General features: G+C 47.3%; 1 protein-coding gene across 19 annotated transcripts in view; it reads left to right on the top strand.

Annotated features, from left to right (window-relative positions):
- The first annotated feature begins 1,010 nt into the window (after window positions 1-1,010).
- GJC1 (gap junction protein gamma 1) overlaps window positions 1,011-23,752 on the top strand; it is a 29,719-nt gene continuing 6,977 nt past the window's right edge. For 12 of the 19 annotated variants that reach the window (XR_012046141.1, XR_012046133.1, XR_012046134.1 and 9 more), the window contains exons 1-3: window positions 1,011-1,132; window positions 21,795-21,908; window positions 23,677-23,752. The gene's annotated coding sequence lies outside the window, so the exon portion shown is untranslated. The other 7 variants (XM_072886172.1, XM_072886168.1, XM_072886173.1 and 4 more) reach the window with 7 other exon arrangements.

Here is a 23,752-nt window from a genome sequence, read left to right on the forward strand (position 1 = left end):
TTTCTGCGGAAACGGCTCTTCCCTGGGAACGGGGGCTGCGCGTGGCCGGACCCTGACCCCTGGCCCCTTCCGAGTGGCTGGAATTTCCCCCCCGCCAGTCAGGGAGCTTTGCTGGGTGCAGGGTGCCCCAGGGGCTGCACCCACCCGGGGCGGCGGTGAAGGTAAACTGAGGCACGCTGGCACGGGGAACTGCTCACTAGGGCAGCGGGTGCTGGGGGGCTTCATCCTTGGCACGAGTTCATCGGGGCTTAGCACCAGGACCCGCCAAGGGGGCAAATACCCCGGTCCGCAGCGGGGTCGTCAGCAATGAGGGACGCTGTGCCAACCCCTCAGTCATCCCCGTTTATGCCCCGTCCCCACTGACTCCACAGGTCGCCGGGGGGACGCGCTGCCTTGAGCAACGAGCTCCCAGAGTCCCTGTCCCCATCCTGCTCCTGGTGACCCTGGCTGCAGCCCTGCTCCTGATGTCGGTATCCCTGTCCTGCTCCCAATGTCCCCATCCCCACCCTGCTCCTCGTGTCCCTGTCCCCGTTCTGCTCCCCGTGTCCCCATCCCCACTCTGCTCCCAGTGCCCCCATCCTGCCCCTGGTGTCCCTGTCTGCAGCCCTGCTCCCAGTGCCCCTCTCCCTGTCCTGCTCCTGGTGTCCCCATCCCCATCCTGCTCCGTGTCTCTGTCCCCGTCCCGTTCCGGAGGGGACCCAGCTCCCTTGGTCTCCGAGGCCGTTGCTCGGTGTCACCAGCCGTGTCCCTCTGTCCCCAGCCCAGGTGCCGGCCGGCCATGGCCGCACCCCGCCCCACTCCCGCCCCCCCCACAGGAGCAGCCCGGGCCACGTCCCAGCCCCACGCAGAGCTGCGTCCCTCCCCCTCCCCCATTTCCAGGCCTCCCACGCGCGAGGCCTCCGTGTACCAAGGCCTCCCCCCCCCCCCGCCGTGAACGCGCCGCCCGCGGGGCGCGCGCCGGGCGGCACGTGGCGGCGGGGCCGCGTGGGTGGGTGGGCTCGGGGGGGGGAGGGGGCTGTGCGCATGCGCCCCGCGCCCCCCGCCCGGGCTCGCCGGGCCCGCCGCGGCGGCGCGCGTGGGCGGCCGAGGGTCTCCGCCGCGACCATGGGCCGGAGCCGCGCGGGGCGGCGGCGTGAGTGGGGAGGGGGCGAGGGCCGTGGGGCTGAGGGGAGCGCGGGAGCGACTGAGCGGCCGTTGGGCTGAGGGGCGGCGGGCGCTCTGAGGGGAGCCGCGGGCTCTGAGGGGACCGAGCCACGGGGGGCTGAGAGGAGGCGGGATCCTGAGGGGACCGAGCCGCGGGCTCTGAGGGGAGGCGGGAGCCTGCGGGGATCCGGGCGCTCTGAAGGGAGCGAGGGGCCGAGAGCAGCCGCCGCGCCCCCCCGCCGCCGGCCGCCGTTGCGAGGTGCCGGTCGCGCCTCCGGAGCCCGGCGTCCCCCGTGGGCCGGGCGGGCCCGCGCGTCCCCGCCGCTTGCCCGCGGCTGGCGCCGTCGGCTTTGTCCCTCCGAGCTTCGCGGCGGCTCTGGAGGGCAGGGACGCGCCTTGGGTCCCGCTGCGGGGAGGTGGCTTTCAGGGACGGGCATTTCTGATGTGCTTTCCCCAAGTGAAGAAATGCAAACCCTGGTCCCAGCTTTCTGGCATTAGAGAGAAGGGTGCTGGTAGTACACAGCCTTCGAGGTGTTCTTACCACCTTCAGTGGTAAATTTTGCTTTTTCCTCTGATGCTGATCTTAGTTGCAAGTAACAGGTATTTGTTTTTTACTTTAAGAGACACCAACTGTCTGTCACCTCACTAATGCACTCTTGTCGCAAAGCCAGCTCTGCCATCCCAACTCCTCAGCCTGGCAGGACGGTGCTCGGCAGATCCCTGAGCATTCAGTCCACGGCAGCAGATGCTGTCGTAGCACCAACACAAGCTAAGAAATCAGTAGCTCCTTGCTCTCCTTGGCCAGATAAACGTTTATAATGCTGTTGACAGCCTGAGTTAACCCTGTCTCGAGCTAACTGGGGCTACAGCCGTGCAGTTTGACGTTTCTCTGCGCTCGATCTGAATGCAGAGCACGAGGAGAAGAATCCACCCCCTGTATCGGATAATGAAAGTTTTGGCCTCTGTTGGGCCTAACTTTCACCCATCGTCATAAAATTTCACAAGAATGACATTTGTACAGTTATTTTTACTGGCTTTTTTTAGCCAGTTCTTTTTTCTACTGGTAGGAATTAGTTCTGACTCTTTCTGGTCATTGCGACCTTGCTTCCCAGGGAAGTGCTAATTTTGTTCCACCGTCAAATTGATTACAAATAGGAGACAGTGCACAGAGATTTAATTAGGGCATGGATGTACAGTATGGATTCTCGAGCAACAGTTGGTAATACTGGGCTCAGCTTTTTTTGTTGGGTGTTTAGTTAGTATTTAGAAATAAGAGGAAGAATAAAAACCTTGCATTTGACAGACAATTGATTATTCTTGTTATTATTTCCATGTCTTCTGCCCACTGTAAATCAAGGACAATTGGTAGAAGAAAAATCTCTCCCTCTCTGTTAGAAATCTGTTTCACGGTGACGTTCAGCAAACCAGTCCTGTTACCAAAACCCACCTTTCTTCAGGTCATTTAAAAGGGGAAAGCTGCTGTTTTCTGTCAAGACTTGTGAAAATGAAAGGTGCCCTTCTCTGTATTTTTGATTCTTTCCAAGTATATTCTAAAGGTATGCTCGTGCTTTCCTGGGGGAACAGGTAAGCTCTGTTGTACGAAGCGGGATATGTAAGAATTTTTAAAAGAAAATTAATATACAAGCACACAGGTAATTTGAGCCTTATTGTGCCGTTCCTTATTCTCCCCATACGACTGTAAACAGCTGAAAGTCCTGTATTTCCAGCAATCCTAAAATTAACTCCAGCTTTTCTGCAGTTCTAAAAAGGCAGGAGGGGATAGTGTTTGTTTTCCCCCTTGTGTCGCGCTGGTGACTGAAGCGGATCCGGAGGGCTTGGCGGTGGGTGGGGTGAACCGTTACATATTTTCTGTGTCTGACGAATGCGCAGGCTGCTCAGCGTCCATCCTCCTCCTCTCTCTGGTCAGCGGCAAAAGCTCCTAGCGAGTAGACGGCCCTGATGGTTAAAGCTGAGGTAGAGTAGTTTGACCGCAGGAATTTCCCCTGCGACCGTGCAGCCGGGACCCTTTATGGCCAGGAGCTTCTGACCATGTCTGCAGCTGAGGAGGAGGCGAGGTAAGGGAGTGAGGGGGCTTGGAGCAAAAGCTCAGGTGAGCTGGGGTTGATGGTGTGCTGAGAGCAGGTGGCTGCATGCTTTGGGTCGGTTGAACTGAGCGTGGGTGTCTGCCCTGGGGGTGTTTCTGTGGCTCTTTGTAAGAAAATGATCCCTTTGCAGTGTATTTCTTGAAAAACGGTAACTTGACTGACATTTCTGAATTGAAATGGCAAAGGATGGGGCGAAATGGAACAAGGAACATATGTCAGTACGGTTTGACACGTACGTTTGAAGGTTTGTGTTTCAGATCACATGAAACTTGTTTTACAAGACCGTCTGTTTTTTCAACTGTGTTGAAAACGCATTCAGCTGCTGTTCATTGTGGCTACTTGGGTTCGTCACCCAGCTTCTCTCATCCTCGCAGGGGCTTGTAAAACTGGCTTTATCAAGTTTCAGATCAGTTGAAATTGTGAAAAGTTATTAAAAAAATCTTAATGACTGGCTGTACCCTTATCAATGTGACTACCTTTAGTACTTTTAACACTAAAATTGTGAGTTTGTATTATCACTGAGGCAGTGGACTACTGAATTATTGCTAATAGACAACATTTTCATTTAAAAAACTAAGTGTTGTCTTAATTGAGGCAACAACATTAGTTTTTTTGGGTTTTTTAGAGCAATTCACAGGTCTGAGTGCATGATTATAAATGAGGAATTGTCATGAAAGATCTGTTTTCTAGATGGGTTCCATTGGTACCTGTTCTTAGCCCTTCACTAGTGATTATTTTTGCCTGTTACTTCAAAGCAAACATCCGAGTCATCACAGATAACTTGCAAGTGATGCAAATATCAGTAAATAACTGAAAAATCGGTGTCACAGACTGAGAGCACGGCGGCTTGCTTTGAACAAGTTAGAGAAGAGCCCTGAAAGAGCAGGAAAACGTGCTGACAGCGAGGACTTCCAGCGGTCCCATCGCCTCTTAACAGAGGGAAGGTTAAAAGGAAACTCGTTAACAGTTTATGAGTTCGTTTGCAAGGACAAAGGTGTAACAAGGCAGTAATCAGATGCTAGGCAAGTTTAGACTAACTTTAAGAGTTTAGCAAAGATTTTAGTACATACTGGAGAGTTTGAACTGTAGGCAGTTTTTCTAAAGAATTTTTTGTGGTTCAAAAGGTAATTGATTTGGGAATTGTGTTGCTCAGGTGAAACCTTATCTTAAAAGGTTTTTTCTGGCTTTGTATGGTTTTGTAGCTGACAAGGGCAAGATTCAAGAGCAAAATTCTTATAAGCTGTGAAATCTAATTGCTGATGGAGAGTTTGCAATGAATTTTAACACACAGATTTGTTGAGTTGGTAATTTACTGACTGCCAGCAACTTCTGTGAGTCCAAAAAAAACCTCCCAAACTCTCCTAAAACATCACTTTTTGCCAAGCAAAGGATGAGGTCCTGTGCACTTCTTGTAGTGCCTGCAGTTGTACCTGGGTGTAATTCATCCACTTAGGACCAACAAAGCAGCCTAGAAACACACTGTCAGGAGTAGTTTAATCCTGAAAGCGCCTACATTGGGTAGGTTATGGACTGGGTTACTGAAATTCCTGGGCCTTGGGTACTTCTTTTGGGGGAGCTGGAGCCAGCAGGTGCTCGCAGGGTGGCTGATGCTTGTTTTTTGACCAAGCCATGACGCTGGAGAGTAAGGACTTGTTATATTGTAGTGAGCTTTCAACCAAGAGCTGCTAACGCACAACAGGGTACGTGTGAGCCAGGAACGGGGCAACTCAGGCAGACTGTGCTCATCAGGTCGAATTTTGGTGATTTGCCAGCGTTCCCCTTGCAATCATTAGTACCTGCGAGGGACCGCGTGGATGAGAAGTTATGAAATCAGTCTGTAGCCTCACTATTAGCATCGAGGCGGGCAGAGGGAAGCAATTTTGTGGCTCTTTCCTAAAGCCACTTCAGATTTTCACCATCTCTTTTTTTAAACATCGGCAACGCAAAGCGAGTTGCGGCAGGTACCTCGTTTATGCCTCAGCCTTATTGCTCAGACAGGATTCTCTGAATAGCGGCACAAACTCGGACAACCATAACGATCGTTAAACAGTTGGAGTAAAATCCTGGGCAGATAATGGACCCCTTTGTTGTCTGGCCAAAACTGCAGAGGATGGGCGCTGCTGTCTGGTTAGGAAGAGGTGATCATTTCTTCCCACCCTGTTTCCAGCTTTTGTTTTTCATGCTGCCATTCAACAAAGTCCCTTACAGAATTTGTGCTCCAGATTATTTTTTTTAATCCAGTTAATAGAAAGTAAGTTATTCCCGTTAAAAAAGTTCCATTAATTTTTCCTACTTTTAATACATTTCCCCTTCTCCTTATGCTTGCTCTGGCTTTAACACTGCTGACCTGCGTGGGGAAACACCATCCTTCCTAGCATCCCTGCCCAGGACGTAGGAAGACTCCCTGAATTACAGATGCGCCTCCAAAAACCGGTCCCTGGACCACAGCCCGGTCAGCCCCTCGAGGGTGGCTGCACTGCCGCCTCCGTGCAGGGAAACGATCCCGTTTGCCGTGCTTTGTGAATGAATATTTTATTGCAGAACCCCGCATCGTTATCAGTCTTTCCAGCTGGTCTTTGCACTTCCCGCAAGCAGCAGGAGTGGAATTCCACTGTCCTGTACTTGTGCTGTGTAATAATGTGCTGTGCTTTTTTTTTGACTCAAGTTGTGGTTAATAGTGGTCAAATTCTATTAAATCATATTTCACTTGCAGTGCTCAGTATTGTTCAATGTCTAAATTCTGCCTCTGAAAAAAACCCATACCTTTTAAATGTCTAAATTACCTATTCACTGGCTATTCTTTGTCATGGTTTTTGGGAGGCTGTTTGCTTTCTGTTAAAAGCCACAAAAGATAATTTATCTTCAAAATGCTCCTTGGAGGGGAAGAAGGCAGTGTTAGATTTCCTTTTCTGACCTCCTTGTACCATAAATATGAATTGTTATCACTGCTTGGGTAGTGATGCACAGTTCTCCCCAAATTGTGGACTGTCTGGAAGATCTGGTTGGGATTTTTAAAAACTTGGCTTTCTTTTGTATAAAACAAAGGTTTAAGGTGAAAGTTCCCGTATGCGCTATGGGCTAAATTGACAGACGGCAATGTATGGCTGGACAGTTATGACGTTACTAGGTATTTTCTGGTGAAAGAAATACTGAGAACAGTAAATATTGTACCAGAAAGAAATCCCTTTTCCTTCTGCAAATGTAGATAACTTAGTTTCATACCTCAATATTGGCTAATAATTCCTTAATGATTACATTTCAAAGAAGAACCCAGGGCTTTAAGTAATAACACAAGATACAATGTTTTCTGACTCTATAAATAAAAAGCTATATTTGGAAAAAATGAATAGTGTATTTATGGACAAAACTGTATTAAGGGAAATGTGATGGAAAAATTGAGTCAGATGAGCTGATGTACGAGGCATTTCCCTATGGAGTCATTGGGCTGAAAAATGTTTTATGTGCCTCAATTTGAACAGATGCTTCAACACACACACACACACACACACACACCCCCACCCAGTTTAATATTAGCAGTCCTGTTCATACCACTGTGATTAATTAATGAACCAGCCTGTTTTAGTATCTTTTCCGGGGGCTATCGGGTATTTCCACATCATCCAGGTACTTAAGCCCATGCCTAACTGTAAATATGCAAGCATCCTGGTTATTAGCAGGATTTCTTTCAAGCTTTACATTAGGCATGTGCTTAAATGACTCACTGACCTGGGATTTACATTTTTACACAGGAGTGAAGGATTTCTCCCTATTACCTTGCTTAGATGAAAATCGTTGGAGTCAGTCAGCTTTTTTGCCTAAATAAGGACATGATACCAGCTTTCGGCTCTTCAGATATTAGTTCCACCTTTTTAGTTACAAATTTGTCAGAAAACAATTTAGAGTGTGTGTGCCTGGCCTCGTTTAAGATACTGTTGAAGTACTAAGAGAAGACATAGGTATGGATGACCAGCAGATTGTGCCTACTGTTCTTTTTAGTATGAATTCGGTGGTGCTGGAGAGGTGGCTGACAACTGCTTTTTATTATTTTCCTTTGAGCACCCGTTGCGGCGTTCCACTCAGCCCTATCCGCTTTCCCAGGGTTGTTTTATTTGCCTTGTAGGTAGCTGTGCCCAGCGCTTCCTCTCTTCTAAAAATCCCCAAAGCCCTCCCAAAACACGTAGCGTGTTGGAGCTGGTTCTTTCCACTTTGCTTTTCTGATCAAGCTAAACCAATGAAGGAATGTGGAAAAATTACATCTGGGTCTAAACCTAAGGATAGCTGTGGTGCGCCTCAGGAATACACGGCTTGCGGGATGACCAGTGGTGCTTGTGGCGTCAGGGTGTATTGATTCCTGCTCGCGGTGACATCCCAGCGTCGGACACTCGTGAGTGGTGCAGCCGTGCCACACTCGTGTATGACAAGTCATCATCTCTAAAGTTCTGTATCTCTCTCGTGCTTAAAATAGTAGAGGGCCCGGAAGGGTGATGTATTTCTCGTGTGTGGATGGTTTCCATGCTACCTCGAGGGTGAGTTGCTGACTCCTTGTTAGCTCCTGGACGTCTTGCTCTGAGGGATTCAGGGACACAGCTGACAAGTAATGCTCCATAATCCAGGGGCGTGAGGTTAGAGAAACATCTGTAGGCAGGCAAGGCGCTGGGTGGTGGATTGTGCACGTGGGGCTGGCCCCAATGTTAATACGGTTTTAAATGGTGTAAAAATAAAATAATTAAGTTTTTTAATGTGTCTTGCAGGTGTGCTGTCTTGCATGCAGCATCTCCTCCTAAAAATCTAAAAATTTCCTGATTTTCACGGTAAACATTTTCAAGTAGTTGGGAAATGACTAAATTTTAATTACAGCAGACATTCATTTACAAGAGTTACTTAGTTTACATTCAAACACATAGTTGAACTATTTTTAAAAGAAGAATTTTCATAGTGGAAACTGTGATTCCTGGGATATTGAATAAAATAAAATTGAAGTGTTTGGGAGGAAGTACACAGTGATCTTCCATGTAGCCATATGGAAACGATCATCTTTTTTCCTTGGTTCATGTAAAGTCTTGACTCCTCCTGGACTGTTTACTTGAAATGTCCACCTCTGTGGCAATACCTGGCTTGATTTGCATTCCTCAGCCTGCTCTTGCTGTCTTTACAATCTGTGGCAAACCTTTATTGATCTGGGTGTCTGCAAAATCGAATTCCCTGGAGGGTTGTGCTGGAGAGTTATCGACAGAAAGGAATTGTTGCTGCCCTTCAAGTGTGCTGATTGCATGAGATTTGTCAGACAAGTAAATACTGAATACCAATCAGCTGTAACTTATCAACAATTAATAACCTGACGAACCAATTTTTTTTCCTTTTGGCTTCCGCTAGCATCTCTCTTTTAGCTGATTCATTAACGTGCTCTTCCCACAGCCCCCTGGGGAGATGCTCGCTCCTGGCTCCTTTACAACAGCCGCACTGGATCAGACTGAACGTCCGCCTGGTCCGGAGTCCTGTTTCTGACACTGGCTCAAGCAGAGGCTACAGTAAAAGCACAGGAGAAGCGTGCTTGAAACCCCTCTCAGCATTTTGACTGCTTTCTGCCTAGAGACTTACCAGTTGTGTGAAGCACTGTCTCTTTTTTTCAATTTTTAAGGGTCTTTCCTTCTCCAGGTTACTCCAGATTTTACAGCTCCCTTCTCTTTCCCCCTCAGCCTTCTCGTTTTTCCAGTGTTCTTCCTACACTAGCCAGTCCATATCTCTTCTCCAAAGCTGCTTCTGTTGTTCTCTATTTCCGTGACGGGGGATGGCGAGAGTGACCGGAGCCATGCGCCACGGCTGGGATGCGGGTGAGCCACAGGCGCTCACGGTGACACAGCAGCGTGCGCTGTTTGTGTGCTCGTCCTTCTCTAGCACTGGTAATATGCTGTTGGCTTTCTGGACCGTGCTGAGCGGTGCCGGAGCTTTCACGGAGCAGCCTGTCAGCCCCAAGATCTCCTGCTTGCTGAGCCCATCTCAGGGCACATCTTTTTTAGTGTGAAATGGAGATTTATTTATTTTTTCTTTTATTCAATGTATGCATCACTCTATCTACATGGAATTTCATCTGCCATTTTATTACCAGGTTACTTGGAGTCATAAGGTCCTTCTGCCGTTCCTCATGGTTGCTTATCTTCCTTGCCTTGAATATTATCATCAGGATCCTCGGTCACATCCCACCCACCTCCCTGTTGCGTTTTACTCAAACAATGTCCTGGGCCAGCACAGGTCCCAGCCTGTCTCCCTGCGAAACTCCGCTCTGACCTCCTTCCCTTGCAGGAAATGACCGTTTACTCCTACTCTTTGTTATCTTTCACCCAGCTGTTTATCTGAGCAGGGACAGTCCCTTTTCCGGTGTGGCCTTTTGGTGTCCCTACAAGAAGCCTTTGAAGAGAGAGGCTTGCAGATCTTAAAAATCCAGGTAGCCCAGAGCCTTTTGTGAGGCTGGAAGTCCCTTTACAGAAGCCACACTGACTTTTTTCTCTAGTATATTGTATTTATACAGATATATCAATTGTCCACTAATTCTAGTCTGTATAATATTGTCTAATTAGTCCTGTAGGAGTGTCAGGTTTGGAGGTCTGCCTTCTACCAGGATTATCTTCACAACCCTTGTCTTACAGAGTTGGCATCACTCTTGCCTCCACGTACCAAGGCGATTTTAAGGAAGGCTGTAACCAGGTTGGCTGTTCCAGTTCTGAGCTCCGTTAACCTCTTTGGTGAATGCGACCCGGTCCTCCCCACCCGTTACTCTTCCTTTTGGCTCTTTATTCTTTAACCTCCTCTCCGGTCACTTCAGTGTGAGCCAGTTTCCCAGAGAGTCCCTGGGGAATGGGGCTGGCGAGGGGGCTGGCTCTGTTTCTAGCACTGTGAGTAGGTGTGTAAAGAAGTCACATAATTTTTCCTGTGTGGCATTGTCATCTCTCTTAGTAGCATTAAGAAATGAACCTGTTCCTGGTGGTGGCTTTCTGCAGGGAGGCTCCCTCACGATGCGGATGGGTATCTGAAGCGATAACAGAGCGATGGGGGAGAAACTATTTTAGTCATAGGATAGGTGGCAGCAACATGGCCAGCAGGTCGAGGGAGGGGATGCTCCCCCTCTGCTCTGCTCTGGCGAGACCCCCCTGGAGCACTGCGTCCAGCTCTGGGGTCCTCAGCACAAGACAGACAGGGACCTGTTGGAGCGGGTCCAGAGGAGGTCACGGAAATGGTCTGAGGGCTGGAACAGCTCTGCTGTGGAGAGAGGCTGAGAGAGTTGGGGTTGTTCAGCCTGCAGAGGAGAAGGCTGCGGGGAGACCTTATAGTGGCCTTCCAGTACTTAAAGGGGGCCTGTAAGAAAGACGGAGAGAGACTTGTTACCAGGGCCTGTAGTGACAGGACAAGGGGCAATGGTTTTAAACTGACAGAGGGCAGGTTTAGATTGGACATAAGGAAGAAATATTTTACGATGAGGGTGGTGAGGCACTGGCACAGGTTGCCCAGAGAAGTTGTGGCTGCCCCGTCGCTGGAAGTGTCCAAGGTCAGATTGGACGGGGCTCTGAGCAACCTGATCCAGTGAGAGATGTCCCTGCCCATGGCAGGGGGTTGGACTGGACGATCTTTCAAGGTCCCTTCCAACCCAAACCATTCTGCGGTTCTGTGAACTTGGCAGAGTAGGTACGAGTTGCCTTAGTGAGAGGATGCACCAAATAATCAGTGGTTTCTTATCAGGAGTTACCTTGCTTTCAGCTAATCCCCCTTTTCTTTGAGTGAATGAGGAGATGTGATACAGCAGATGCTCAAATATCGTTCATATTAAGAATATTTTTGCAAGCAGTCCTACTCACCCCTGCCTTAGAAAATGGTTGGGGCCCTTGCGCATGCCAGTGATTTAACCCTTCAGAGAACTGGTAAAGCGACAGCTGGTGTAGTTGGTGATAGATCTGTGAGTACGTGCTAGGTGGAATAGTGAGGCTGTGTCTGCATTCATCACTAAAGCAATCTAGTGTGTTAACGTTTTTGGTCTCTTCTTCGTATTTTCCTGTGAATGTTTCAATCTGGTAATGCAGATGGGAAATTACTTGTATCCAAACTTGCAGCGTGGCCTTAGCCAGCCTTGGGAGTGAACTGGGCTGTCCAAAGACTGCAGAGACTGCCAGGAGAGCCTCTTGTTGGTACAGGTTCTGTTGTTATATGCTCGTCTTACTTTCTTTTAGTTATAAGAAAAGTAAGGGTTTTTTACAGTCTTTGGTGTTCTAGATATTTTCGTAAGTAAGATCTTTTAAGGCCAGACCGCTGATCTGGCCAGTGCCTTGTAATCCTGTTTACGCTGACGCCCACTTTGTGTTGAGACAGCGAGTCGTGATTTCTCTGTGGTCTTGCTAAATGGTGGTGATCTGCTGTCTCCTGGTTGGAGCTTGAAGAGAACATGCACAGAACAAGCACAAGTTCATTTGGTGACTACCGAGGTTGTATCAAAATGTGACCACCCTCCTAAAATCTTGAAAGCTTGGAAATAAGAAACTGGGGGAAGCTTGGCACTGTCGCGATGCCCACAGTTGTGCCTGTAGTATCTCCGTGTGCTTTTTTCCATCTCCAGCAGGACCAAAAAGCAGTATATACCGTAGCCTCGTCCTGTTGGCACTCTCATATCAAGTCACATGCCTGGCTTAAGCAGTTTCCATGCATTTGGGAGGCTAATCTGCTTTAAATTTGCTGCTAATTTTCATAATCAGTGTTGATAATAAGTCTGATAAAATATATGGCCATGTAAAGCAGTCAGGTGTCAAAAAATGACCCACCTGCTACTTTGTGCTTGGTGAAGTGTGTCTTTCTCTCTGGCATGAGGCATGGTGGATAAGGGCTTCTAGCTTCCTCTCATAAAATAGAAGTTATTTGTGGCTATTCTCAGAAAGAAAAAAACCAGTTGGTATGCGTGTTCTCCCAGCTGGTGTGATGGAGCATAGGGAGTTCAGTCAGCGAGCGCTTCAGGTCTCTTCCCAAGGAGGTCTAGAAAAATATTCAAGTCTTTCAGAAAATGACAATTTTGAGTTTCTTATTTCACTATAGGAAATAATTTTTTTTCAACAAATAATTCACTTAGTGAATTTATGTGTGTATTTATATTCTAAATTTTATCTTTGGCAAAATAAAGCTGTTAAGACTCCTGTTGAACTCAAGCTGGAGTAAAATCTTAACGCCAGTATAGCAGTCTGCTCTGATTTACTACGCTCCTTTTCTCAAAACAAATCGTACTTCAAACCGATTTACTGAAACAAAACTCTTAAATTATTCCTGCAGTTCAGTAGCACTTGAGTGAAGTTGAAGCAGCAGGCCAGCATTTGGCAGGAGAGCGAGCGAGCCTGCCTGGACGCTTGTGTGTTTGCTGCTGTCTTGGTGTAGCGGACCCCTTGCTCTCCACATGGCGCTCTGGAAGGAGCACCTGCCCTCTGCGCACGCAGCCCGTGCAGCGCGCGGCCGCGTGTGCGCTGGGCACCGCGTTGCTGTGGGGAGTGGGTTTGATGGCGAGGCGCTGTTGTTCTGTCCTTGGCCGTAGGTGTTCCCACCACCATCCTCATAGATTGTTGTGGTGTACAGGTAACCGACAGCGAGAAGGTGGCCTTCTGGCGTGGCTGGCTACCATCCTCCTGAGCTTAGTGCTCTCCACCTGAGGAGACGTACAGTTGTGTAAAGTCACAGAGGGCTGCAAAGCTTTCTGGTCCTCCATATCTCAGCAGGTGGAAAGTCCTGACCGGGTTTAGCAGAGCTATTCCAAGTGCCGGATGTCTTGTAAAGCAGTTGGTGGTGAGGGTTTGCAGTGTCCACTGCAATGTCCTCGTCTGCTTTCTGAACATCCGTCCTTCTCTGTAAAGCTTAGTCGAAGAGCTGCTGTTGAAGAAAACGTTAGATGAATTTGGTACAATTGTAGGGTGAGGTGGTGTCTCATGCTAGACCAGATGACAGAGCTGGGAAAGAAAAATCTTCTTTATTTTAATTTGGGTCACAGTGAAACAACTGCCATCCTTAAATGTTGTACAGTGGGTGATTGGGGACATTGTGGCAGACTGCGTATGTGGAATCTATTTTATTTACAAGCGATTCATACTAGTTTTTGAGGCTTATCTATGAAGCAAACACTGTCATAGTTTCTTTTGACTGTCATAATATGGTGGTGGGTGAATTAGGTGTTCATCCCCATTTGATTATATTCAGCTCAGCCGAGTGAGAGCCTTTTGACGTACAGGAGCCGACAGAATTGCTCTCTTTTGGCTTCTCTCTTCATTCCCGAAATGGTCGTGAGAGTGATATTTGGGTCAGCTGCCTCGAGAGTGTCATTCTCTTTTGACACTTATCCCTCTGAGCACATAGGAGGAGCCCGATGGGGAAATGCTGTGGTGCTGTTGGCTGCAGTGGAATCAGGAGTAGTTAAAGGGGTGTTGTGGTTATTTGAATCGCTAATCACGTCAAGACAGAAATCTCTGTGCTGCCTGACTGAAATGGTATGCGAGTGAACATGGCCTTACCCAGACCTCGCTGCGAGAGAGATGGAGGGACCCAGGTAAGTGCACGCGTGCTCTAGCCCATACAGAGGCTGTTGCCCTCCAGCAGCACGTGTCCCTCAGTGGCTTTGCTGGGGATGTAACACACAACGGTTCTTGTGTGTTCTTTGATTTGGACCAGAGACCTTTTGGGTCTGTCTGGGAAAATACAATTTTTCCCTCTTTTCTTGCTGCAGTGCTCTGGGTCTCGGTGTGGAAGTGCTCGTCCATAGGTCTGAAGTGTCAGGTAGGGCATCGCGCTCCCGCTTCCTTTGAGTGCACAGGTTCTTTTGCTTCGCCTGCACTCTGCTCTTCCCTTGCGTGTCTCCAGGTGCAGCCCTGCGTGATGGTGCTGGGCCTGCCCGCACACGTGCTGTTGCGGAGTTTGAAGCGGGACGCCGTCCTGCAGTTTCTTTCCCTCCGCTGTTCACAAGCTGGTGAGCGCATCCTGAAATGAGCTGAATCTGTGGGATTTGTTGGTAGGTGTGTGCAGTAACCCCAGCCCCGCTGTCCATCGCGCTCTGTCACTTTGGAGTGGTGTTGGTCACTTAGTACCTGCCTTTTGTTGTCACCCCACTGCATTTTTTCCATCTTTACCCTGCCATTGCCTGTATTTGTTAAAATAACTGCTGAGAACACAGGTGCAATAGTCAACAGTACAATATTTTTAATATTTTAGTAATGTATTATGTTTATATCATGCCAATACTAGTAGAACTGCACATGGCGTGTCGGGGGTGACTACACAGCAGCAGCCTGTGCTTTTTTGGGCAGTCATTCCACCCTGTGAACAGGAAGGATCTTAGGTCGCCGTATCACTTGCCAGTGTATTTCAATTACCTCTATTACCTTCATTCTTACAGGAAAAATTGCTTTGCTGCTGTTGTCCCAGACTCTTCTCAGTGGTACCCAGGGAATGGTGATGGGCACAGATTGAAACACAGGAAATTCCACTTAAATATAAGAAAAGCTTTTTTTACTGTGAGTGTGGTCAGATGTAGGAACAGGTTGCCCAGAGAGCTTGTGGAGTCTCCGTCCTCAGAGGTGTTTAAAATCAGGCTGGATGTGGACCTGCCAACCTGCTCTAGTTGACCCTGCTTTGGAAGATAAAATTAGTAGTTTAAACTACCAGTTGGCAGAATATTATACATTTCTTAGGGTAATGCATATGGGTACAAGGGAACCTAGACGTTAAGCATCTTCAAAATACAAATAAGTGGCTGAAGTAAACGGGTAGTTCTGTTGCTGACAAAGAAGCTGTCGCAGCATCGGGTTTGTTGGGCATTTGGTGTGATTGATCTCTGAAGCATTTTGGCAAGTGGTAATGTTTCATATGTCTGAACCAGGATTTAGTAGCCCTGAGCTAAGGAGCACGTGGTATCTTATCAAATGGATATCTAGTTTGAGAGCAGCTCCTAGAGAGGAGAACTTGGTGCTGTTTGGGAGGTGGGTGCTGTATATATATGATCATCTTGTGGAAAAGCCTGCAGAAAGGGAATTGACAGCTCACAGTCGGGAGTGTTTTGTGGACCTGAATCCATACTGAGACCACGCTCACCCAGTCTGATGGTCATTTCTGTTGGTAGGATCAGTCTTTCTTGAGAATACCCTCCTGATCTTTGGATTTTAAGGGTATGAATACAAGTCCCTGGCCACGCTGTCTGCAGACAGCCTGGGCTGACAGTCCAAGAGCTCAGGTTTTGGTTAAACACTTGCACTTAATCTTAAAACAGCAGTGTTGGGTGTTTTCTCTTAGTATGGCTTGAGCTTCAGTTTCAAACTCTTTGCATAAACAAATTCCCCTTTACCTACCCTGCAATTCCTTGTTTTCAATGTCCAACTGAATTACACAGGGAAAGAGTTTTGCTGTACATTACCAGCTCCTACATAGTGAGGAACAAGCGCGTCAATGCCGAGGCCAAGAGCAGGACGTGGGTTGGGAAGTCATGCTAGACCTGCCAATGCTGTATGAGGCCAGTTTGTATAGGAGCTACTCGGAACCGTCTGGGCTTAGTAGGGTTAAACTATATTGTAGAGAAATGCTTTGGAGTGTGTGAGACTAGAAAAGGGAGATGGGTGAGACAAGAGAGGGAATGCTGTGGAGAGCTCAGGCAGAGTTAACTCCCGGGTTGTTTTTGAGCTCCAGCGTAGGATCTCTTCACTGGTTGGGTTATTCCTAATCCACAAGCTGTGTGAAGGGAGAGGGGTTGCTCGTGCTGCAAGCTTCAGTCCTGGTACTGTGTTGGTACGACCAAGGTTTGGCGTGATGCCATGTTGGTTTGACTGTGGCTTGTTGCCCCGAGGATCAAGTGTTTCATTGCAAAGACTGTCAAACAGTGCACCGCATCTCGCCGTGTAATCTGCTGACCGGTTTATTTTCTCCATTATTACATTTCATATCACTAGAGTCCAAGCATCACCTGGGGCTTGCTTCTGTTTCTTGATACCCTAAGTCTGTAGGACAGATCTGATGAGCAGCTTGCTCAGGTCTGCTAAGCATCTGACAACCTGTCCTGAGTCGCTACAGAAATGCCAAATTCGGGAGCTCGCTATACCAGCCTCCAAGCTGGTACACCTCGTTCCCATTGTTCGGAAGGGATACTGAATGCCCAGCATGTATAAAAGGGATTCAGGCTGACACAGACCCCAAAACAGGTCTCCAAAAACCTCATGAGATAACACAGACTCTACAGCCCAGCCTCCATTTTCGACGAAGCCTGTTGTCACTGCAGGCTTCCGCTCTCAAATGAACTCGAGTCAGGCTTGCAGCTCATCATGTCCTCGCGCCGCAGCACACAGGGTGCATGGGCTGCCGCAATGGACGCCGCTCTTCCAAAGTCCGGATCTCGCGTGCTCTGGGGTGTCTGCCCTGGAAACGCTGCTTCCTGTGGGAGTGTGGTTGCTGCAGGTGAATTAAATGCTAGTTTGGGCCAGCAGAAAACACGTCGTGGTTTCATTTGAATTGTGTCACTGCGGGGGAGTGTTGCTAAAATTGTCACTTGGCTTTCCATGTTAGCATTACCTAGAGGGCACGCTGAGGCTACTGGAGGTTCATGTCTGATCTACAAATTCCAGTTTGTCTTTAAGCTGAATGCTCGGGTGGGTATCTGTACATTGATTTTCAAGAAGATACATATTTAACATCTTTATTTTTTTGACAGCACAAGAATCTTATTATATCTCTACCTCTTACCCATATTTTAGTGTTCTATTTATATCCTGCATAGGATCTGCAGTCTCATAATTCAACGAGGGGTTTTTTTAGACTCGAGGGGATGGGTCTGGGGATCAGCAGAACCTTGTTAACATGCCTGGGATTTGAAGGCACTGTTCAGAAATTGTTTCCAAAATGACATTGATGCTGTGGCTTTTTTAAAACCATTCTCTGCTTTTTTCCACAAGAGACTTGCCAGATGACAGAGGATTTATTTGAAAAAGCGCTGTGTGTTGTCCAAAAAGTCCCAGACTTTTCCCTCCCATATATTCTGTAATATAGATTAAAAATAAAATTCAGTACAGTTGTTTTCTTATTCTTTTTCAGCTGCACAGCGCTGTAAACACTTCTTAAAAACATAGGATTAAAGTTGGTGGTGATTGAAACCACTTCCTTCACGAATGATGGAAGGGTGGTAGCAATGAATTCTCTTATCCCAGGAAGATCCCCGTGTCCTTCCCCTCGCGTCGGTTAGGAGGATGGACGCTGGAATTGCTGCTCGGGTCAGGAAGGCGGGTGGCATCAGTGCAGGACACAACAGGATCTGCGGTGTGCTTGTACCTTGCCAGTGCTGGGTCTGGCCATGACTTTCTCCTTTCTTGAACAGTAAAGTCTTACTCATTTTTCAGGTTAAAAAAAAAACCAACAAAAAGGAACCCCCATGCTTTCTCAAAAATAATTGTAAATCATGCAATTTTTTACATTTCAATGTAAATGAGATTTGAATGAATAATGCTAATTATTCATTCATCCTAATTCAAATCCTATTTTAATTAGCCTGTGGGCCCAATTTTACTTTCATGCAGCAGGAAACCTCTTTTGATTATCAACAGAATTGCCATGCATTTATTCGTGAATTTTTTTTCTGCTCAGCACACGTCTTTTTAAACTGCTTAAAAACAAAACAAAACAAATATTTCATTAATAAATTAATCAAATTTCATTAGCATGACACAGGAGGACATATTTTAAGGGGAAGAAAGTTTTCCTGTAAATATATTCCTCTTAATAACTGCCTTTTGGCTACAAAATCTTTCTCCTACATATGCTGTTTAAGACAAACCTTGTCTGAGGAGGTGCTGGTGAACTACTGAGACTCAGAGAGACCTGAGAGCTTCAGCTCCCAGTTCCCCTCTGGGCGTTGGGTCTCAGGGCTGGAAGGCGTGCTCCTGTGCTGCGCTTCGCCTCTGTTCCAGGGAAAACTCGCTTGTGAGCTGAAGCCCATACCCAGGTATGGAGTTAGCCGGGGAGGGTGTCTCAGGCTGTGACGGGATGGTGAGCTGGGCTAGGAAGGGTGGGTCGGCCTGTCTGCCTTTGCAGCGCTGTCGGTCAGCTGTGGCGGTGAGGTCGGTTGTGGAGTCCTTCCAGCCAGAGTCCTGGAGTCACAGAATGGTTTGGGTTGGAAGGGACCTTGAAAGATCGTCCAGTCCAACCCCCTGCCATGGGCAGGGACATCTCTCACTGGATCAGGTTGCTCAGAGCCCCGTCCAACCTGACCTTGAACACTTCCAATGATGGGGCATCCGCAACTTCTCTGGGCAACCTGTGCCAGTGCCTCACCACCCTCACAGTAAAGCATTTCTTCCTAATGTCCAATCTAAACCTGCCCTCTGTCAGTTTAAAACCATTGCCCCTTGTCCTGTTGCTACAGGCCCTGGTAAAAAGTCCTCATCTTTCTTATAAGCCCCTTTTATATACTGAAAGGCCGCAGTGAGGTCTTCCTGGACCCTTCTCTTCTCCAGGCTGAACAACCCCAACTCTCTCAGCCTGTCCTCACAGCAGAGCTGTTCCAGTCACCTGACCATTTCCATGGCCTCCTCTGGACCTGCTCTGACAGGTCCATGCCTGTCTTGTACTGAGGACTCCAGAGAATCCCCTCCCTCGACCTGCTGTCCACCCTTCTTTTGATGCAGCCCAGGATACAATTGCCTTTCTGGGCTGCGAGCGCACATTGCCGGCTCACATCCGATTCTTCAACCACAGTATCCCCAAGTCCTTCTCTGCAGGGCTGCTCTCAACCATTTCTCCTCCAGGCTGTATTGATATTGGGGATTGCCCCAACCCAGGTGCAGGCCCTTGCACTTGGCCTTGTTGAAGTTCATGACGTTCATATGGGCCCGCTCCTCCAGCCTGTCAGGATCCCTCTGGATTGCACCCCTCAGCTTGGTGTCCTCCACAAACTTGCTGAGGGTGCGCTCAGTCCCACTGTCTGCATCATCGATGGAATGACATGACGTGAGTCCTGATGTCGTACATTACGAAGGTGTTTGGGATTCGGCAGCCTGCAGTAAGGCTGTTCTTAAAACTTGGCCGTTGCATGCTGCACCACCTTATAGATGCCATACATCTCAGGGGTATGGAGGTGTTGCTGGGAGCGTTTCACTAGAGTAACCGCGGTTCCAGCTGCCTCCGTTCTTCCTGTCCCACTGTCCATCCCTGCCACACTTTAGCTGTCTCATCCGAAGGCAGGATTTTAAGGTTGCGACAGTAAACTGCTTCTCTGAGGTGCAGTTCGTCCCTCCCTGACTGGCAGGAGGCCATCACAGTTAGATGAGGAAGCTGAAATGAGATGAAATTAATCCCATGTTTAAATTCATATTCAAACCCACACATGGGCTGGATAGGGGAAGCTCCACACATGAGGGCCGTTCTCTGTGTCTGTACTTATACAATAGCCGTGTTGAAACAACTCAAGATTTCCTGCAGTGAATCTCTTAACCTAAAGCTGATTTTTTTTTTTCCCCATGTACCTGCTCCAAATTCTTCCTTTTTCTTTCTGGATGTCAGTGTCTGCAAAACTTTAATTTGCAGGAGCCAGCTTGCTGTCAGAGATAAGCGTCGTGTTATTTGCATCGTATATCCTGCCTGCTATAAGCAGCCTCCTCCCCTGGCAGTGCTGGAATGAACTTATGACAAATACAAGGAATGAAAGTCTCTCTCAAATGCACTTTCTGGCATGACTTAAATTAGCCGAAATTGCTGACATTTTGCCTTTTTCAGATGTGTGTCAGTGTCCGTAGACTTTTATTTCAAACAATGGAAAATTACTGAGTTAAATGTTGCCAGAACAACAAATCTGGGAGATGCTAAGTGTACATTAGGTGAAGGTTACTGCAATATATCTGGGTCCTGCCGCACATGTGTTGTAAAGGCAGAAGCGTGCAGTCTCTAACCTTGGCCGATGTCACAAAACTGAAGGATGCCACCATTTCAAATGCCATAATTCTGCCTGGAACTTTTTGCTTTTCTATTACGTTTAATTTGGATGAGCTGAACATTTCCAGTGAAGTAAAGGCTTAATGACAGGTCATTTCCTTGAACCAAGATGTGTCCTTAAAGACAAAAAAGTTCTTTGCCTGCTGGTGGATTCTCCCATATTGATGTCAGTAGCTCTGCTCTGGACTTAAGCTAAATTTAGCATAAGTGACGCTTTCTTGTTGAAGAGAATCAGAGCTCCTCAGCAACTTCAAATCTCCGCAGCCAGAACTCTCTAACCGACAGGAGTCTTGGTTATTAAACGCGCGGCTGATAACGCCGTCTTCTGCACCTGAAGGCTGTGGTTAACCTAAACGTACAGGTCTGTGCAGTCGGTGTCTATACGTAGGTTTGTGACGCTGTTCGTTTATACAGCCGGTGGAATCCAGGACATGAATCCCCGTCCTGCAGCAAGTTCTAAAGCGGGCCCAGATGCCTTGTGCCCTCCAGTGGCTGTCTCCCGCTCTGAGCGGCCGCTCGGCTCCGCACCACGGCCGCGGGAGCCAAGGTGTGATCCACCCGCCTGCCCGCGTCTTGCTCTTTATAGCTGGCCAGATACGATACGAGCCTACCACAGGCGTGTGGTCTGCAGACAGAAAACGCACCTTGAAAAGCCAGTAAATACCTCGAAAGAATTTATTAGATGCCGAGGTAGCAGCTCGTCTAAAAGTAACGATTCAGTGTCCCCTCTCTTATTGAAACCAGCGCTGATTTCAGACTTCTCTGTTGTGAACTGCTGATGCATAAACATTGACAGTATCTGAAAATGTAAAGGCTAGTTCCTGCTTTTATTCCAAATTTATACTGACAACAGTATTTAATTAATTTCGAATTTACTCAGTAGTTTACTTTTAGAAAAGAGTTTGGCCCTAATGTTTTTGGGGAGTGAAAATTAACCCCTTCTTAAACTCATTTGTCTCATTTTTAATTGACAAATAACGACATGTATGTCCCGTTACATGTCCGTGCTTGGTGACTAGATTGGCAGTGCAACTCGGTGTGAATGTGGGTGTTGTGGCTCTTTCCTCTATAATCCCCAGTTCCAGCTGTGGGTCTCACTTGCCTTTTCAGTTCAGCGTATTGGAGACTCTTCAGGTGCATAGAGTACCCCTGGCCTCAATCTACCACCCATTTTGACTCCTAATCTGAGTGAGCTGCTGAGAAATGCCAAACGTGCGGGTGTCTGAAGCGCTGTCTCTCTGCTCACTGTAAGGCAGAACTTGGGGTTGCAGAGCTGTATGCGGGTGCCTTTCTGAAATGGGGGTTCAGAGCGTGAAGCCACCTGCTGCAGTAAGGCGCTGCACTGGGACGGGAACCTCTGTGTCTTTTTTTCCTGTTAAAAATGTGTTTTTTCAGCCAATTCTGTCTATGGCATAAAGGTAGCATGGTTGCATAGAAAGAAGGGCACTGATTGTAAGCCTTGGATTGACTGCATGCTCAACCGACAGCCGCTAGATTAAGTGATTGACCGGTAATCCTTCGTTTTCTTCCCATGTTTCCCAGCTAAACAAATTGAACTCTCTAAATCTCTCACTTTAGGCATCTTCCCTGTTCTTCAGCTGGTTTCGAGACTAATATATTCCCTCTCTGATGTTTAAGCAACTTTTGAAGGATGCAGACGCAGGCATTGAGTGCTGTCTTGCTAACAAGGAGGTAAGATCACCCTCCTTGCTCCTGTTTGTACGTGACACAGCCAAGGATTGCAGTGATCACCTCTGCTGTATCACCAGCTCTCGCTGAGATGCTCATCCATTAGGACCCTCACTCCCTTCCCTATTAACCGATGCCCAGAGTACCTGCTCTCTTCTTTAAAAAAAGACTGCTGTTCTTTTGCTCAGCTGCGTGTCTTTGCATTAAGCTTGGTTAAAGCAGTGGTTTTGTTTCGGCGACTCAGCCTCTTGAGCAATCTGTGTTTTTCTGCATCACTGATAACTCTCATCTTTGTTTGTCAGCCTGCAAACTTCTGTGCCATTTGCAGATTTTGTCAGCAGCCATTTTCTGGTCAAGTCTGGGGAAAATACAGCCTAGCTGCCAGGCCTGTTCCTGGTCTTTGCAGAACTTGCTGTAATTACACGCAATGGCTCTTGGTTCTAATGTGGGAATAATTTGTCAAGATCTTTGTTACTTTTAATCCACTTAATTTGGGCTTTTTTAATACTCTCTTGCACTATTTTTTTCTCACACTGCCATGAAGTAATAAATCAAATGTCCTACACAGCCCATCCACATTATGTCTGTGCTGTTGCTTTTTCAATGAAACATTGAATTTCACCAGAAGGGGATTACATTTATATCCTTTAATTCTGTATTGATTGCATCCCCTCAAATTTCATTATTTCGCCTGTGAACAACTCTGTAGTTGTGTGGGAGAAGTTGAATAGTTGCAAATACTAGTTTTCTTCCAGTCTCCTGGAATTCCTCCAGGTTCAGAATAAATCACTTTTAAGATCAGAGTGCCAGAGATTTTTCCAATTCTGGTTTTAGGATCTTTCACCAAATGTTGTTCTGATGTAAACATTTCTATTAATCATGTTTGACAAACTAATGTTTGACATCATCGGAGGACTGAAAGATGTCTTATCCCCTGTGATATAACAGCATCAAACAGTTATTCCTGTGGTCCATATTTTACCAGTTTTACTAAGAGCTCCAGGTGGGCCTGTAACGTTGCTAGGTTTCACTTCACAGTGTTGCCAGCTGTGTTTCCACTGATGTTTTTTTTTACTGTTATGATTGCAAATTTATATTGATTTCTATCTAATATCTATTCTAAAATTTTTGACAGATAATGTTTTTAACTAGATTATCCTTCTACTCTCCCCAAAACCGCTACAAAATACATACTAAAATATTTTCTAGCCCTGGAAGGGAGATTTTTAGCCTCCTTAAGCGACTGAACCCAAATCCATAGAATAGTTTGAGCATCAGGTTCGAAGTCAGATGTTCCTGAGGTCAAACCCTGTCTCTAGCCTAGACCTGCAGGGTAGCACTGCTCAGGTCACTCAGGTTGGTCCTGTCTTTAAATCAAAGATAATAGTGGTTGCCTGTTTCTCAGGTTTGGTCTGGGTGATTCATTTCTGCCTGAAGACAGCTGGCATTGCCCTGTGGAGAGAACAGTTTCTCTCTGTGGGCTGTGGTCGAGGCCGAGAATGCTAGCTCAGGCTTTAACAGGGCTTGGCCACCTCCATGCAGTTAAAATAAATCTTACTGTTAGCGGTGGGACGTAGCCAACAGCACCCATAAAATTTCACAGGAGCTTAGCTTTCGATCCACTGTGTTTTAGAGACCTCAGCCTCAAATGTAAATGTTTTTATTAACATTTGAAATACAGAGCAGCTGTGTCTTTCTCTTCTGCTCGGGAGTAGCTTTGGGAGCACGTTTTGTTTGTGAAATGGCAGTTAACTGCTACTTTTTTTTGTAGCAGACTTCTCAAAAGCCTGCAGAGGAGACATAGGATCTTCAGGCAAATTCTGGCAGCTGGAGTTTCCCGATAACAG

This window comes from Ciconia boyciana, chromosome 22 (assembly GCF_034638445.1).
Source record: "Ciconia boyciana chromosome 22, ASM3463844v1, whole genome shotgun sequence".
In the NCBI taxonomy this organism is placed as follows: domain Eukaryota; kingdom Metazoa; phylum Chordata; class Aves; order Ciconiiformes; family Ciconiidae; genus Ciconia; species Ciconia boyciana.